At 40.2% G+C, this 18,861-nt stretch overlaps 1 pseudogene; it reads right to left on the bottom strand.

Moving 5' to 3' along the window:
- LOC115141230 (endoribonuclease ZC3H12A-like) lies at positions 1–16,537 on the bottom strand (annotated as a pseudogene).
- Positions 16,538–18,861: the final 2,324 nt, after the last annotated feature.

The raw sequence follows: 18,861 nt of genomic DNA, 5'->3' as shown, positions 1-18,861 counted from the left end.
TATATTTCAAACCTTTAATTTTTGTGTAATATGATTCCCCAACATTCAAAACTCAGTGTTTAAGTGGTATATAAATTAATAACATGAGTGAGTAACCCTTTATTACAGTCGGGTAAGTACTAGGTACTGGTAAATACTTGGCAACAAATTGTACTATTTGGTATAGTAGCTATTTGTAGTCAGAAGAAACAAAGTAGTCTACTCTAAAAATACATAAAAATGGCTGAGAAATAAAATGCCTCGTGTTCCCTGCCAATTATTTCAAGTACCATGAGGTTATAACTGCATTAACCTGATATGAAGCTGGTAATACTATATGATAGCATAATAATAACAACATTCTAACTTTAAATATCTATCTAGTACTTACCGTGCTGTTAAATAAAGTTACCAAAATGGGTTTAAAATAAAAAAGTTTAACAATTTGTTTAGACCAAGAACTCTACTCTAAATGTCCATGATATTTGAATTATACATTTTCCATGTTTAGGCACTTAAAAAAGAAGCTACAAAGTGTTGTCTATAAGCATACAGCGAAGACAACTATCATAGAAACATTGAAGTAATTGTCCAGTGAAAATCTCACTTTTAAAAAGTTTATATTCTGTTAATGGATAGGGCTGAACAGCCAGTGTCATATCAACAGAAATCCCAAATTTAAAATTCCTCAAATATAGAAGTATTTCACACCATTTTAAAGATACACTTCTTGTTAATCCCACCACAGTGTCCGATTTCAAATAGGCTTTACGGCGAAACACCACAAACAATTATGTTAGGCCAGAGCCAAGTCACAGAAAAACACAGCCATTTATCCAGCCAAAGAGAGGAGTCACAAAACTCAGAAATAGAGAGAGAATTAATAACTAACCTTTGATGATCTTCATCAGATTACACTCATAGGAATTCAAGTTACACAATACATGTATGTTTTGTTCGATAAAGTTCATATTTATATAAAAAATTCTCAGTATACATTGGCGCATTATGTTCAGTAGTTCCAAAAAGATCTGGTGATTTTTGCAGAGAGCCACATCAATTTACAGAAATTCTCATAATAAATGTTGATGAAAATACAAGTGTTATGCATGGAACTTTAGATACACTTCTCCTTAATGCAACCGCTGTGTCAGATTTAAAAAAAGCTTTACGGAAAAAGCAAACCATGCAATAATCTGAGTACGGCGCTCAGAGACCAAACAAGCCAAAAAGATATCCGCCATATTGTGCAGTCAACAGAAGTCAGAAATAACATTAGAAATATTCACTTACCTTTGATGATCTTCATCAGAATGCACTCCCAGGAATCCCAGTTCCACAATAAATGTTTGTTTTGTTCGATTATGTCCATCATTCATGTCCAAATAGCTAAACAAATCCAAAGTCACAAAGCGCGACATCTAGTGGAAGCCTTAGGAAGTGCAACATGCTATCCCACTGTATCTTCAATAAGGAATAAGTTGAAAAACGACCAACATCAGAATTCCCATTTCCTGGTTGGATTTTTTTCTCAGGTTTTTGCCTGCCATATGAGTTCTGTTATACTCACAGACATCATTCAAACAGTTTTAGAAACTTACGAATAATAAGCATATATTAGCAACTGGGACTGAGTAGCAGGCAGTTTACTCTGGGCACCTTATTCATCCAAGCTACTCAATACTGCCCCCAGCCATAAGAAGTTAAGTTAACTCACACGCAAATAAATGTTGTTCACTCATATGTGGTCAAAGCATAAACTGGAGAAAACACCAAAAAAACAACAACCTTAAACTCAAACAGACAGTTTAAAAATGCTTGCTATTTCCACATATAGGATGAGGTCATCGTCATTGAGCTTAAGCTGGCCAATCAGCAGTCTATTCGCATGAATATTTTTTATACCGGTATACGCCCACACCATTCTGTTGTTGGGGTACACCCACACCATTCCAACACAGAAAAGCTGCTTTTTAACATACTTAAAAACATTTTGGAAGGAAAACTAAAATCACTCAAACTGTATTGTAATTAATTATAGGTCATATTTCATAGAAATCTTGAAACACTGGACAGTTACTTTAAAAGATCTATTGGATTTACCCAGTCTTTGGTGATATAAGAGACCTTCACAGGACATACTGTACATATTACATAACACATTTTTATACATTATCTTGATGAGAACATCACATTCTGGTCTATGGGAGAATTACAATATTTGGGTCAATGACAAGGTGCTTTTCCAACATTAATTCAGTTTCTTTGGCAGCTTCTCTAACTTATTCTGTTGGTTAGAAGGATACTGTATAGTATTTGGGGTTCTTTGGGCGTAGCTTTATACACGGAAAAAATGTATACCATTGTATTTCTCACTGCATAAAGAGATGGAATAAGGAATATGAGACAGGAAATACATTATGGCCATCAGAACCACAATATAAAAAACATAATAGTAAAAGGTGTAATTTCAGACAAGGACATTATTTGAGACAATTATTTCTTATTACATGAGAGCTGAATTTCAGACAAACGAGAGATCACATACGGTATATCCCAAATGATGATACAATATGCATCAACAGTCAAACACTCTAGATTCACTTTTGCCGTAGTATTGAGTCTAGAGGCAAGATTTGACTACACTGTTATAAATGTATACAACTTTCAATAAATTTCAAATAATCCAGTTAAACACGACAGGGGATTCATCCCAATTCTCTACACTTCTCCCAAACTGTTCACACACAACCTGTCATGGATTTAACATAAGCTATGCAAGCACATGACTGCTAAGGAAGGACAACATCAACAATAATACATTGCCCTTTCAATCAGTTACAGTAAATTACAAAGGAAAAGAACAAGAGAATAATTACCCAAGGCACATTTTCACACAAGTATCCCATTGAAATCAATTAATGATTTACGTGGACGTTAGAGTTGTGCAAGTTTCTCAACCCTGAATGAACCCCGTAGACAAGATGCTTAGAGGCATCAGAAGGCCCCCGCATCAGATTTGATAATTGAGGATCTCTGCAGCCAGCTTCTGGGCATCCATCAGGTTAGGGAACATCCCCATGACCGTATCTACTTGGTGGGGGTTGAAGATGGCCTGCAGTTTCTTACGGAGCTCCTCTCTGTCTGTGTCAAAGGCAGAAGGTGGAGGTGGCTGGGCCCAGGAGTTGAGTTCCTGCTGATTCCTGTAAGAGGAGCATAAGTGGGGGGCCCCATGCGGGGTTGGGGGGTGATGGTGGGGGCTCGGGGTGAGGCTACACGATGCCCTAGCCTGGGGGACCCCGCCATGGAAGGGGTCTGACCAGTACTTCTGGGGGTGCTGATGGGGTGGAAATTATGTGCCCCCACCCTGCCTTGCTGGAAGTTGCATGGGAGGCTGTAGTGGTGCATGTTGGGTGGGAACAGAGGAGGCGAGTAGGTGTCATACCTTGGCTGGGATTGGGACTCGAGGTGTGGGTTGCTGTGGTGCTGCTGCTGGGGACCTGTGAAGGGAGCCAAATGGAAACAACACCTGCAGGGCTGGAGGCTGTCCTGGGCCAGCCTCTCTGGATGCATGCCTGGATGTCTGGAACCCTGTTGTTTCTGCTGCTGCCTGGGACTGAAGGCCTTGCTGTGGCCTTGGGACACATCTGAGTACTGGCTCTCATAGGTGCCAAAACCAGAGTCCATGCACTCATGGGAGATGCTGGCATAGGGGAGGTCAGTAGTAGCGTAGGGGGAGAACATACTGCGCATATTGGGCCAGTCCATTTGTCCTTGGTCTACTGCTGTGGGGCTGCAGGCCTGCTGGTTCCTACTGGAGTGTGGCCCATCCCAGGACAGAAACATGTTCTCAGTTACCTGGCTATTGGGACCCTCCCTCAGGGAACCGCGATGCTCCAACGTCAGCCTGTGCTCCAGGTCATTCTCCAGAGAATAGGAGGGAAAGGGGCTCGGGTCGGCCTGGGGGCCCCTCAGGTGTGACGTCGTGTGATTCCGGTCCTCTTTTACTGAGGAGAGCCTTGCCTTCTCCCTGAGCTCATCAGCCAATGAGCAGTGAGATTGGTGAGTGCGCTCAGGGTGGTAGAACTTACACTTTACGCCATACGTGCACTTTTTACCTGAAATAGAAAACATAAATTAGTTACTAAACATGACAGTTACACTATTTCTAACTAAATCTAAAATAATACAATTCTACAGGAGAGTATCTTGACTCTTCACAAAGAGTCTCAGATTAGAAGTGCTGATATAAAATAATTTATGCCTAATGGAGACCTGATCCTAGATTAGTACTTTGTTTTGTCTTCTGCTTCAACAAGACAGTTCAACAGTGTTCAGACAATATAATTAGAACCCTATGGTATCTCATACATACAGTGCCTTGCGAAAGTATTCGGCCCCCTTGAACTTTGCGACCTTTTGCCACATTTCAGGCTTCAAACATAAAGATATAAAACTGTATTTTTTTGTGAAGAATCAACAACAAGTGGGACACAATCATGAAGTGGAACGACATTTATTGGATATTTCAAACTTTTTAACAAATCAAAAACTGAAAAATTTGGAGCGTGCAAAATTATTCAGCCCCCTTAAGTTAATACTTTGTAGCGCCACCTTTTGCTGCGATTACAGCTGTAAGTCGCTTGGGGTATGTCTCTATCAGTTTTGCACATCGAGAGACTGAATTTTTTTCCCATTCCTCCTTGCAAAACAGCTCGAGCTCAGTGAGGTTGGATGGAGAGCATTTGTGAACAGCAGTTTTCAGTTCTTTCCACAGATTCTCGATTGGATTCAGGTCTGGACTTTGACTTGGCCATTCTAACACCTGGATATGTTTATTTTTGAACCATTCCATTGTAGATTTTGCTTTATGTTTTGGATCATTGTCTTGTTGGAAGACAAATCTCCGTCCCAGTCTCAGGTCTTTTGCAGACTCCATCAGGTTTTCTTCCAGAATGGTCCTGTATTTGGCTCCATCCATCTTCCCATCAATTTTAACCATCTTCCCTGTCCCTGCTGAAGAAAAGCAGGCCCAAACCATGATGCTGCCACCACCATGTTTGACAGTGGGGATGGTGTGTTCAGGGTGATGAGCTGTGTTGCTTTTACGCGAAACATAACGTTTTGCATTGTTGCCAAAAAGTTCAATTTTGGTTTCATCTGACCAGAGCACCTTCTTCCACATGTTTGGTGTGTCTCCCAGGTGGCTTGTGGCAAACTTTAAACGACACTTTTTATGGATATCTTTAAGAAATGGCTTTCTTCTTGCCACTCTTCCCTAAAGGCCAGATTTGTGCAATATACGACTGATTGTTGTCCTATGGACAGTCTCCCACCTCAGCTGTAGATCTCTGCAGTTCATCCAGAGTGATCATGGGCCTCTTGGCTGCATCTCTGATCAGTCTTCTCCTTGTATGAGCTGAAAGTTTAGAGGGACGGCCAGGTCTTGGTAGATTTGCAGTGGTCTGATACTCCTTCCATTTCAATATTATCGCTTGCACTGTGCTGCTTGGGATGTTTAAAGCTTGGGAAATATTTTTGTATCCAAATCCGGCTTTAAACTTCTTCACAACAGTATCTCGGACCTGCCTGGTGTGTTCCTTGTTCTTCATGATGCTCTCTGCGCTTTTAACGGACCTCTGAGACTATCACAGTGCAGGTGCATTTATACGGAGACTTGATTACACACAGGTGGATTGTATTTATCATCATTAGTCATTTAGGTCAACATTGGATCATTCAGAGATCCTCACTGAACTTCTGGAGAGAGTTTTCTTCACTGAAAGTAAAGGGGCTGAATAATTTTGCACGCCCAATTTTTCAGTTTTTGATTTGTTAAAAAAGTTTGAAATATCCAATAAATGTCGTTCCACTTCATGATTGTGTCCCACTTGTTGTTGATTCTTCACAAAAAAATACAGTTTTATATCTTTATGTTTGAAGCCTGAAATGTGGCAAAAGGTCGCAAAGTTCAAGGGGGCCGAATACTTTCGCAAGGCACTGTATATCTCTATGGTTGAGATCCTACCATAAGGACAGAGTTGGCGTTTGTGTTCTGGTAGTAGAGGCTTCTTCCTCAGGAAGTTCTCCAGACTGGGACCATGACGACCAAGCGGGTCATCTGGGGGCATGAATCTGGGCCGGAAATGGGTAATATTGATCAGAAAACAATACAGGCAGAGAAGTGATAGAGGATCGAATCTAATCGATTAGAACAATAAGACACGGTGCAGGCAGAGGGAATGTTTCCTTTTCATATCTGAAATAATTACATTAACACAGGTCTCATGAATCATCCTCTAACCATACAGGAGTGGTCACCAACCTTTTCTGAGTCAAGATCACTTTGAGTCAAAATGCAAGCGGAGATCTACCACAGATTTGTTTAAAAAAAACATAAGCCTATGCAACATTAACCTATTAAAAACAGTAGTGTAACAATTAGGTTTATGCATTAGGCTATAGGCCCAATACCTTATCACCGCATATTGGCTTTGCTTGAAATTGGCTGGCAAATGTATTGTTGTTCGCACCATTTTTATACATTTTAGGTAGGCTATACGATCAGACCGGTAATAGACCAGATGTTGTATTACCTGTGAGGCACAGCTGAGTGAGCTACATTTATATGATAATTTATTTTACTGGGTTGATTGTGCCTGCATCTGATGGTCAGTCTCAGTGGAGGGAGAGAGCAGCAGACTGAAGGTTCGCCTCTTAACGCCTCTTTCCATTTTCTACGCTGACCAAAAAGGGACACGTCTTCCAGCTGATGGAAAAACTCGAGTCGCACCACATTATTTCTGCCTCTGGACAAATACATGTTGTTAATCCTTTTATGGTGATTTTTCAGTAACATATTTATTGCGAAATATTAATGTAATAAAACAGAATCATTAAAAGCTTCAAAGGAACCTGTAACCACACCTGTATAGCATAAGAAAAGCCAATATACAAAATAAATACACACATTGTAATCTAGAAGCATGCCTGGATAAGAAGTGTCAGAATCAATATAATGAATGTACTTATGACTATAGCCTAGAGGGTGCTGATATAATCTACTTGTGACTGCAGCCTGGCAGGGGCCCCTATTACCTTTTAACCAAACTGTCATAGTTGCGCCACCAATATAATCGGTTCAGTGATTTGTAGAGTGTTAAATGATTTGTAGAGGCGGGAAAAAGTCAGCCTCAAAGAAAGAACTTAGGGTTGGAAATAATTGTGGCGCAAAGCCAAAAAGAGTTCATAATTTACAGCCACTCCTCTCTATGTATGTAATGTAAGGATGAAACTGTATAAAAAGAGTGTGCTAAGGCTGGGAAAAACAGTTGATCCATGAACCAGCTCGGCTTTTTACTTTGTAATAAAGTCTACTTTGAATTCACAAGCTCTGGTATCTGAGAAATATTATTGGACCAATATTCCTACGACACTTTCAACGGAGAAAGTTAAATATTCCTCTATATTAAAAAATACCCAAGCCGCTAATAATAACCATGCAAGCCTATCGATACACCTTTCTACTCATTCATTACAGCTGCAGTGCTGGTTGTAGCGCAAGTGGAAGTGGTATGAATGTGCATTTTATGGCTTATAAAAGTGTTGAATATTTTTTATATTTTTAAGTGTTGACAGTGCTGAGTAAGAACTTAAACATGAACACACTCATAAAAAAAACAGCTCTTCGCTGTATTTGTTGAGTCATGGTTTTAAAAGTTCTTAAATATCTAAATATAAACTTTGCTGTAGCTTTCTTTTATGCTTGCCACATTACTACAGACATGGTATTCTGAGCCATCCGATTGGTAGGCCTATAGTGCACTTGATTTACTCTCCAGGCCCGCCGGGAAGGCAGAGTTTGTACCTTCAGACACATGAAATGTTTTAAAAATGGAACACTTCACCTACCTGGCATGCAGGGCAGCTGAATCGGGTGCACCTGCCGCCAACAGCGCGAGACTAATAATATAAAAATAGGAACGCAAGGTTTTGTCATTGAGTTTTTTACAGAAATGTTTGGCAATCGTCTAGGAATGCCTTGGAGATCAACCAGTTGGTGACCATGGCATTACAGTATATTACACTACTACAGTATCTGCTCTAAAAGGTCAAATCTGCTTTTCGGAACCACGTTGCTCGCTATTTCTGGGCTGAATCCTGACTAGAGATGTAACAAAAGTCTTCTTTGTCTGATGATGAGTAGGAAGGATCGGACCCAAATGCAGCGTTGTAAGTGTCCATGATAATTTATTATATCAGAACACGAGAAAATACAAAATAACAAAGTGCAGGAAAGAAATGAAAATCTAAACAGTTCTGTATGGTGAAAACAACTACCCACAAACACCAGGTGGGAACAGGCTACCTAAGTATGGTTCTCAATCAGAGACAACGATTGACAGCTGCCTCTGATTGGGAACCACACCAGGCCAAACACATAGAACAAACATAGAATATAACACACAGAACAAACATAGAATGCCCACCCCAACTCACGCCCTGACCAAACTAAAATAGAGACATAAAAAAGGAACTACGGTCAGGACGTGACAAGAGAACTATGTACATGACTCAAATTGTTCTACATATCTACCCTTGACATCAATGCATGATTAATACATGTTTTTTCAGAGAGTTAAAAACCTGTTTAAATACATCTCTCCATTTCTCATGTTTCTGTCCAAAAATCAGTATTTATGACAGATGTTACCTGCTGAAACCCCCCATACAACATGTATGATTCCCCTGCCTGCGTGGGATTGAATTCCGGCCCCACTGGCCTCTTCACCATTGTATCTTCTCTCCATCAATCTCCCCTTAATGCATGCCTGTCACTGTCATTCCCCCCATTTAAACAATAAATACATCCAGTACTCACTTGTCATTGACGAAAGAGTACATAAGCAGCCTCTCCTCGATACAGCGCTTCCACTCCGGACGCTCTCCCTGGAGGTCCCTATAGGTGTCGTTTGACACGATCACGCCGCCCGACTCGTAGGCCAGCTTCACAATAAAACGGTCGTCGTAGCAGACCACCCGTTTACCACCGACGCGTCTCGAGGGCGTGAAGACAACTATCTTCTTCTTCTCTAGCTCCATTAGAATGTGTTGGTCTGGAAATAAACGTACAGATGTTTCACCAAGTGTTTTATTATGTCCTAGTCATGTGCCTTTATTCATAAAGCTTCTCAGAGTAGGAGTGCTGATTTCGGATCAGTTTTGCCGTATAGATAATAATGAATAAGATTACATGGACAGCTGTTGCTGGCGATGTAAGAAGAAGAGATGGTTCGCTTTATGTTTGGTCTTTCATCATATTGGAATTCTGTTTGACACAAATTATTCCACTGCCTTACCTTGTCTTCTTAGTACCCATTAACATGACTAATATTTCAAAACAACGTATTCTATACCTTTGCATGATGAACAAGCCAGGTGACACTATGATAAGAAAGGGTCGCATAACATTGCTTCAATCAAATATGGCATAGTGTGCCAAATCAAACAGGGGACACGCAAAACACAAATCCATCAACTGTGGATCCCTGAGACAAAACACAGAGCACAAAACCATCAATCGTTTAAAACAAATATTACATGACAGTTTAATTATTACATAAGCTGTTCAAACTTCACAACCCAAATATCACATAACATGGAAACCTCCCAGCAGACTAAATTAAAGCATTGACAAATACATCCAAAATTAATGTTAAATAAATGCACCTGTGTGCACAGTGTGAAAACGGACAATGGAAATTGTTGAAATAAACTAAATGGACAAGCTAAAGGCAACAATGTCCAATAAGCCAACTTTGGAAAGATCTGGGGCCATATTCATATGGTGTCTCAAAGTAGGAGTAGTGATCGTGGATCTGGTCCCTCCTGTCCATGTAATCTTATTCAATATGACCTAAAAGTAATGTATTTTTTCCTAGACCAGCGCTCCTAATGATACACTTGAATATGGACCCTGACTTAAATAAGTGTGAGACAGAGCTCCATATTGAACAATTTCCTTGAGGTTTTTAGAGACTACTAATTGACTAAAGCCTGAAATGCACTCACAAATGTCAACTGTCAGTGTCAAAAATGCTTTGATTGTTCAGGTAACAACAATCACTTGACATGTAAACCATAACGCTCTGATTGATTAGAAACAGTTAAAGACTCAGTTTCAGACAGTAACCTGAGTGTGTGAGAAAAACAGTTGCATTTATTTCCTGGTGGGGATTTCCCAATTCCTGGTAGGATTGACTGTTGCGGTTATTTTTACTTCCTGGTTACTGGGACTGAAAATGTAACTTTTGGCTTGCTTGCTCAACCTCAGACAACGCCACTGAACCATGCAAGCAGTGGGCACCAGGTGATGATGTGTCAGCTACAAATAGTGGTCCGATCTACTGCACACTGGCTTTGTTAGTGGTTACGCTGGGTTAACACAAACACCTCCTAACAGATAGCCTTCAGGTACATGGACAAGAGTCACTGCTGTGTTCGACAACATGATGTGGGTTGAAGCAATGACAATTGGGAACATTTATTTAGAATTTTTTCAGAAAGCCTAGAGTATGACGTCAGGCAGTATTTCTTGATTTCAGCATTTGTCCAATACTACCCTCTGGTGGAGTTTCCCAATGCCTTTTGCCTCAGTCTCATATTACAGACACATCATATGACTGGAAACATACTGTAGGTGCAGTGAGTGTACTTACCAAAACCCCTGCATATAAACGAGATAAGGGAATGTATTGCATTATTTTAAAGAAATAGTCACAATGAATACTGTATTGTATTTAATTCTATTGTGTTGATTTTCTGTGTCTAGTATTTTTATGTATCGCTGACCTCACAAAATGAATTTCCATAGACAAACCTAATCCTGGACTAAAAAGAGAGAGATCAATCCCGGAAACTGTCCGTAAAAGCATTGTTTCTTGTTGTACATGAACATAGTTTGTGTTTTCAAAATCCCCTGGCATTAAAGAATTCCTATTCAGAAACAGAGACTAGTCTCATTCGAACTATATTGCATTCGGAAAGTATTCAAGCCCCTTGACTTTTTCCACGTTACAGCCTTTTCTAAAGTGCATAAAAAATAAATCTCTCCTCATCAATCTACACACAATACAACATAATGAAAAAGAAAAAACAAGTTGAGAAATTTTGGCAAATGTATAATTTCTGAAATAAGTATTCAGACCCTTTACTCAGTACTTTATTGAAGTTGTCATGCCCTGACCTGAGAGCTTTTTATGTCTCTATTTTGGTTTGGTCAGGGTGTGATTTGGGTGGGCATTCTATGTTCTTTTTTCTATGTTTTTTGTATTTCTTTGTTTGGCACGCTTGGCACACCTGTATTTTGGGAGTTTCTCCTATTCTTCTCTGCAGATCCTCTCAAGCTCTGTCAAGTTGGATGGGGAGCGTCGCTGCACAGCTATTTTCAGGTCTCTCCAGAGATGTTTGATCGGGTTCAAGTCTGGGCTATACCACAACTTGACTCCAATCAAGTTGTAGAAACATCTCAAGGTTGATCAATGGAACCAGGATGCACCTGAGCTCAATTTCGTGTCTCATAGTAAAGGGCCTGAATACTTATGTGAATAAGGTATTTCTATTTTTTTTTAAATTTTTATACATTTGCAAAAAAATGGGATATTGTGTCTAAATTGAGGATTTTAATTTATTTAATACATTTTAGAATAAGGCTGTAATGTGGAAAAGTCAAGGGGTCTTAATACTTTCTGAATGCACTGTATTTGTGAATCTCACCTGTGATGGGGACATCAGGCCTGGGCTGCTCCTTGCGCCAGGAGGGCACAAACACAATGACGGTTGAGTGACCTCTATCCAGGAAATAGATCACTGCCAACTCAATTCCCTTACAGGAGAACACTTCCTTGTTACCATGACTGGAAGGGAGACAAGAGAGCAGGAAATGGGATAAGTAAATATGTCACTACTTTCTATGAATCAACAAACATTTCTAGTGAAGAGGGCAGATTTAAAAGGAAGGAGAGAGGTGAAGGTGCAGTTTTATGTCGATCTCTGATTGTTTCATTGTTAAAAAGGTTGAGCAAAGTTAATCTGACCAAATAATTTATCCTCTGTCTACAAATCATTCGCTTCAGTGGCAATGCAAGCGAATGACAAGATTGGCATAGTTATTAAAAAAATACAGGAACACAGGTATGCAGCTCAAACAGTACTCTTTCTGAGTAGTAAAGTAGCATGACATCATTAAAGTAAAGTAGCTGTTATAAGATAATAACATATGACAGTATGACAGCTATACTGTACATCAAGGTCCTATTTTACGTACATTACCGTTCAAAAGTTTGGGGTCACATAGAAATGTCCTTGTTTTTTAAAGAAAAGCAATTTTTTTGGTCCATTAAAATAACATCAAATTGATCAGAAATACATTGTAGATATAGTTAATGTTGTAAATGACTATTGTAGCTGGACACAGTTGATTTTGAATGGTATCTACATAGGAATATAGAGGCACATTATCAGCAACCATCACTCCTGTGTTCCAATGGCATGTTGTGTTAGCTAATCCAAGTTCATAATTTTAAAAAGATAATTGATCATTAGAAAACAATTTTGCGATTGTTAGCACAGCTGAAAACTGCTGTCCTGATTAAAGAAGCAATAAAACTGGCCTTCTTTAGACTAGTTTAGTATCTGGAGCATCAGCATTTGTTGGTTCGATTACAGGCTCAAAATGGCCAGAAACAAAGAACTTTCTTCTGAAACTTGTCAGTTTTTTCTTGTTCTGAGAAATGAAGGCTATTCCATGCACGAATGCCAAGAAACTGAAGATCTCGTACAGTGTTGTGTTCTACTCCCTTCACAGAACAGCGCAAACTGGCCCTAAAAAGAATAGAAAGAGGAGTGGGAGGCCTCGGTGCACAACTGAGCAAGATGACAAGTACATTAGAGTATGTAGTTTGAGAAACAGACGCCTCACAAGTCCTCAACTGGCAGCTTCATTAAATAGTACCTGCAAAACACCAGTTTTAACGTCAACAGTGAAGAGGCGACTCCGGGATGCTGGCGATCCATTGGAACGTGCCATTCGAACACAGGAGTGATGGTTTCTGATAATGGGCCTCTGTACGACTATGTAGATAATCCATTAAAAAAAGAAATAGCCATTCCCCGCTACAATAGTCATTTACAACATTAACAATGTATACACTATATTTCTGATCAATTTGATGTTATTCTAATGGACAAAATGTTCCTTTCTTTCAAAAACAAGGCCATTTCTATGTGACCCCAGTAGTGTATATCAATGCTAAATAACCCTTGCAAAGAGACCTTTGAACAATAAATATAAAATACAGATAAAACAAAAAAACACTTTGACAAAACATGAAAACATTACATGGTACGGTGAGTGGGTGAATTCCTTATATTATAAAATACATTTTACCAAGACAAATATGATTCTTCATGTTCTAAATCATTCAGTTGGGTCTTTCTCTCACATATCATTAACATTATATCCAAAAAGTCCGATTTCGTATCCTAATATATCCAATAATAAGCACTGAGCTCTTTTGCCAGAGCGTTGACGCTCCTTGCTGCAACTGTTTTGGATTTTACATGTAGTGTTCTTCTGCAAAGTTGTTTCTGTGGGTCTCAAAAAGCATAATTAGCATGACACGAGCGGAATTCAAATGTAAAAGGCTTTGAAAATAAAAAAGCTTGCGGTAGGCCTACACTCGGTGCTGTTGACATTTCACCAAACTTTTTGTGAAAATTGTTGTGAAATCTTCGAAAAGTAACAGGAATTTCGCATTAATATGAAAAGTGTAAACTAAAATACAACATGTCATGTCTCAAAATTGATATCCATCCTACCTCTACTGTTTTATGTCCTCCGGATTCGAGAAGAAAGATGACGAGTTCAACGTTGAGCCGGTCAGTTTGCCTCAATTTTCGCACATCATCCAGCCTAACTGACGCAATGCTATTTTCCAGATTTTTGAATCCTTTTTCAAAACAAAATATTAAAAAAAAAAATGTTATCTGACTTCCATTGTTTTAGCAACCCTAATCTTGGCCATCCTACAAGGGAAATCAACTGAACGGATACATGGGGTTTTGACCATTGGTTTTCTTATAGGAGTGTCTACACAATTAACATATTATTTCACCCATTGGTAAAAAATCTATTTTTGATTGGACACCCTACATTTTTTTGTTGTCATTTAGCAGACACTCTTATCCAAATAAATGAGGGTCAAGTGCCTTGCTCGAGGGTACATCAACAGATTTTTCACCCAGTCGGCTTGGGGATTTGAACCAGCAATCTTTCGTTTACTGGCCCAATGGTTTTAACTGTTGCCACTTGTGAATCTGACATTCCTTTGAACATACACGTGGATTGTGTTTCCTTATTGGTTTATGAATTGAATCGAGTCCAAACATACACTGTATACTCAAATAGCTAGGTAATAAAACTGTAATAATGGAAGTTCTAAAATGTTGGCTTGGCTCCATCCATGTAATAAGGAGACGACAGTTAAAAATGGTTGTAATTGCAAACACTTGAACTAAGAAGACATAATAAAACTGAGTGACAATGTTGTCTGGCCTGTTCAATATGAACTCTATCCTGACCATATAAACACTGCCTTGACACATAGCTATCACTGGGAACCAGTGCAAGGCAGAGACTTGCGTAGGAGATTTGCATATAGCGCAGCATTAACCTTAGCAAAGGCATGCACAGGCATGGATACTACCTCTTCAAACCTAGCTGACAAAATTATTAAGGTGTATGAGAAGAGCTCGTGGTTCTTGTGTTGCAGGGACATAGTTCAACAGCTGATAATGAGTTGTTGTAGTTTACAGGTATTTTTGCATAGCTGGCTGTCATTATCATTGTGATGTACAACCAACCACATGAGGAGAATATAATACAGTACATCTGCTTCATCTAATTTCTCAACCACAATAACATCTAACCCTTACAGGGCAGGACTGTCATGAACATGACATACAGGCGCGCATGCACACAGCTGAACTCATTGAAACACTTCAATTGAATGCTAGCTCTTACAAACATAACAAGAATAATCCCTTCCTCTCTTCTCGACTCGCTCACCTCATGGCCACATTGCTGCCGTCAATGACGATAGGTTTCAGTCCACTGTCTGTGTCCCTCCTGTCTTCCAGTAATGAGACTGGTCTGTCTCCTGGGGAGCCATGGGTCCTAGAGGAGGCCATGCTGGAGCCTGTGTGGCTTTTGGGGCCAGTAGTATCTTCAACACTCTCAGGAATGGTGGAGTTAGAAGTACCAGTGCTGGCTCCGCTACGGACCAACTCCCCCAGTACAGAGTTGGTGTCTGTACTCAGGCCTAGCTTCAGCAGGGCGGCCCGAACCTCCATGGGGGAGTAGCCCAACTTTCTGAAGAAGTCCACCCTGAGTTGGAGCTCAGTGGCTGAGGTCTGGAGACTGGGAAAGGCCTGGTCCATCTTCTACTACTGTCAGTCTGGGCTTTCCTGTGCAGCTGTTCAGCTTGGGAGGGTTATGGCCTATTTTTCATGTTGATACGGTTGCCTGGATTGAACAGAGAGAGACTTTAGTTAAATTCAAAGACAATGTTATGCAAATATACTGAACAAAAATAGTCCAAAGAACATTCTTTTTGATGATCATCCAGGTGATTTTCGGCAAACCTGAGTCAACTTTATAGATAGCAGTTCTCCCATTATGCCTGGCGAAAACCAAACACTGCATTCCACAGTAAGAACCTCATACCAACGGTCAAGCATGGTGGTGGTAGTGTGATGGTTTGGGGATGCTTTGCTGCCCGAAGACCTGGAAGACTTGCCTTATAGAAGGAAAAATGAATTCTGCTCGGTATCAGAGAATGTCAGGTCATACGTCTGTGAGCTGAAGCTGAAGCGCAGCCGGGTTATGCAGCAAGACAATGATCCAAAATCCACAATCAGGTCTACATGAAAATGGCTAAAAAGCAACGAACTTAAAGTTTTGAAATGGCCTAGTCAAAATCCAGACCTAATCCCAATTGAGATGTTGTGGCTGGACTTGAAACGAGCAGTTTATGCTTGAAAACCCAGAAATGTCGCTGAGTTAAAGCAGTTCTGCAGGCAAGAGTGGGACAAAATTCCTCCACAGCGATGTGAGAGACTGATCAACAACTACAGGAAGCATTTGGTTGCAGTCATTGCAGCTAAAGGTGGCACAACCAGTTATTGAATGTAAGGGGGCAGTTACTTATTCACACAACGGAATTGGGTGTTAAATAACTTTGTTATTTAAAAACAAAGAAAGTATCCATATTTGTAAACTCAGGTTCCCTTTATCTAATATTAGGTTTTGCATCAGCATCAAAAATAGAGAAAATCAGAAATGGGGCAAATACTTTTTCACGGCACTGTAAAAATGTTGTGTCAATTTCTAATATCTTACTGAGTTACAGTTCACATAAGGAAATCGGTCAATTTAAATAAATAAATTAGGCCCTAATCTATGGATTTCACAAGACTGGGAATATAGATATGCATCTGCTGGTCACAAATACCCCCCCCCCCCCCCCCCAAAAAAAGGTAGGGACGATAATCTGAAAACCAGTCAGTATCTGGTGTGACCACCATTCGCCTCATGCCGCGCGACAGATCTCCTTCGCATAGAGTTTATCAGGCAGTTGATTTGGCCTGTGGAATGTTGTCCCACTCCTCTTCAATGGCTGTGCGAAGTTGCTGGATATGGGCGGGAACTGGAAAACACTGTTGTATGCGTCGATCCAGAGCATTCCAAACATGTTCAATGGGTGACATGTCTGGTGAGTATGCAGGCCATGGAAGAACTGGGACAATTTCAGCTTCCGGGAATTGTGTACAGATCCTTGCAACATGGCTGTGCATTATCATGCTGCAACATGAGGTGATGGCGGCGGATGAATAGCACGACAATGGGCATCAGGATCTCATCACTATATATCAGTGCATTCATATTGCCATCGATAAAATGCAATTGTATTTGTTGTCTGTAGCTTATGCCTGCCCATACCATAACTCCACCGGCACAATGGGGCACTCTGTTCACAACGTTGACATCAGTAAATCGCCCACACGTCTGCCATCTACCGGTACAGTTGAAACCGGGATCCATCCATGAAGAGCACAAGTCTCCAGTGTGCCAGCGGCATTCGAAGGTGAGTATTTGCCCACTGAAGTCGGTTACGATGCCGAACTGCAGTCAGGTCAAAACCCTGTTGAGGACGACGAACATGCAGATGAGCTTCCCTGAGACAATTTCTGACAGTTTGTGCAGAAATTCTACGGTTGTGCAAACCCAGTTTCATCAGCTGGCTGGTCTCAGACGATCCCACAGGTGAAGAAACCAGATGTGGAGGTCATTGGCTGGTGTGGTTACACGTGGTTTGCGGTTGTGAGGCCGGTTGGAAGTACTGCCAAATTCTGTAAAGCGACATTGTGGTAGAGAAATTAACATTCAATTCAGCTCTGATGGACATTCCTGCTGTCAGCATGCCAGTTGCACACTGCCTCAAAACTTGAGACATCTGTGGCATTGTGTTGCACATTTTAGTGTCTTTTTATTGTCCCCAGCACAAGGTGCACCTGTGTCATGCTCGTGCTGCTTAATCAGCTTCTTGATATGCCACACTTGTCAGGTGGATGGATTATCTTGACAAAGGAGAAATGCTCACTAACACTTTTACATACAATATTATGGTTAAGCGCCCTGCTCAAGTCGACAAATTTTTCACCTAGTTGGTTCAGGGATTTGAACCAGCAACTCTTAACCGCTAGGCTACCTGTCGCCCACTAACAGGGAAGTAAACAATGTGTCCACATAATTTGAGCGAAATAAGCTTTTAGTGCATTTAAAACATTTCTGGGATCTTTAATTTCAGCTCATGACACCAACACTTTATATTTTTGTTTAGTGTAGTTTGGCCGACATTTTGTATTATGTTAGAGTAATATGCAAATAATTCAGTTGACAACTTGACATATTGACTGTACTGCATTACATGTGTATTACTTTTCAGGCCTAATATCTTTGTATTCACATTAGGCTAAAGTGTCATAGGTCTACAGCAATTGCAATCCGTTTTTAGTGTATTGCAATGTATCACAGAAACGACACAATTAAACTGGTAAACCTATTGTAAACTTCCCAAATGTTATTCAACATTACCATAGCCTGAAGCACCCTGGACGAATCATGGAATCATGCAAATAACTAGATGAATCCCGAACCAATATAAAATGATTTACCCATGTAAATAATAAAATAGCATATACAAAAACTACGTTACATTACAAAGGCCGACAATGCAGAGGCAGACAACGGATTAGTGTATTCGTTTGTACAGGAGAGCCTGGCGCCGTGTTTTTCTCATGACAGTGGAATACAAGTACAGGTGACACGTAAATCAGAGTCATATGACGTTTCAGTGAAACTAACATAGCAAATCATTAGCTTTGTACAAATACAAAACACTGACAATGGCGTTTAGAATTTACCTTAACTTTCAACTAGTTTCCCTCGTCGCGGTGCTCCATTTTCACCTTGACCACACATTTTGCATTTCTGATGTACGCTATGGTTATTACTTCGCGGCACCTCCCTCTCTCGTGCTCAAAAGTGTCCTTCCTTTATTCCTGTGTGGCCACGGCCCCAACTTGTTAAAGTCCTCCCAAATTACATTCAAATTACAGCCTACGTTACTGTAGAGCTACATTTTCTCAGTCCTAGCCGAGAAGTCAAATTCAATTCTTGAATTTCTGAACCTGAAACTAACCCTGCCCTTATGCTTTCACTGTAAAGTCTGATTTGTAAATAAATTCACCAAAATTATGGAC

This window comes from Oncorhynchus nerka, linkage group LG14, assembly GCF_034236695.1.
Source record: "Oncorhynchus nerka isolate Pitt River linkage group LG14, Oner_Uvic_2.0, whole genome shotgun sequence".
Classification (NCBI taxonomy): Eukaryota; Metazoa; Chordata; class Actinopteri; order Salmoniformes; family Salmonidae; genus Oncorhynchus; species Oncorhynchus nerka.
This window is presented reverse-complemented; position numbering and strand designations above follow the sequence as displayed.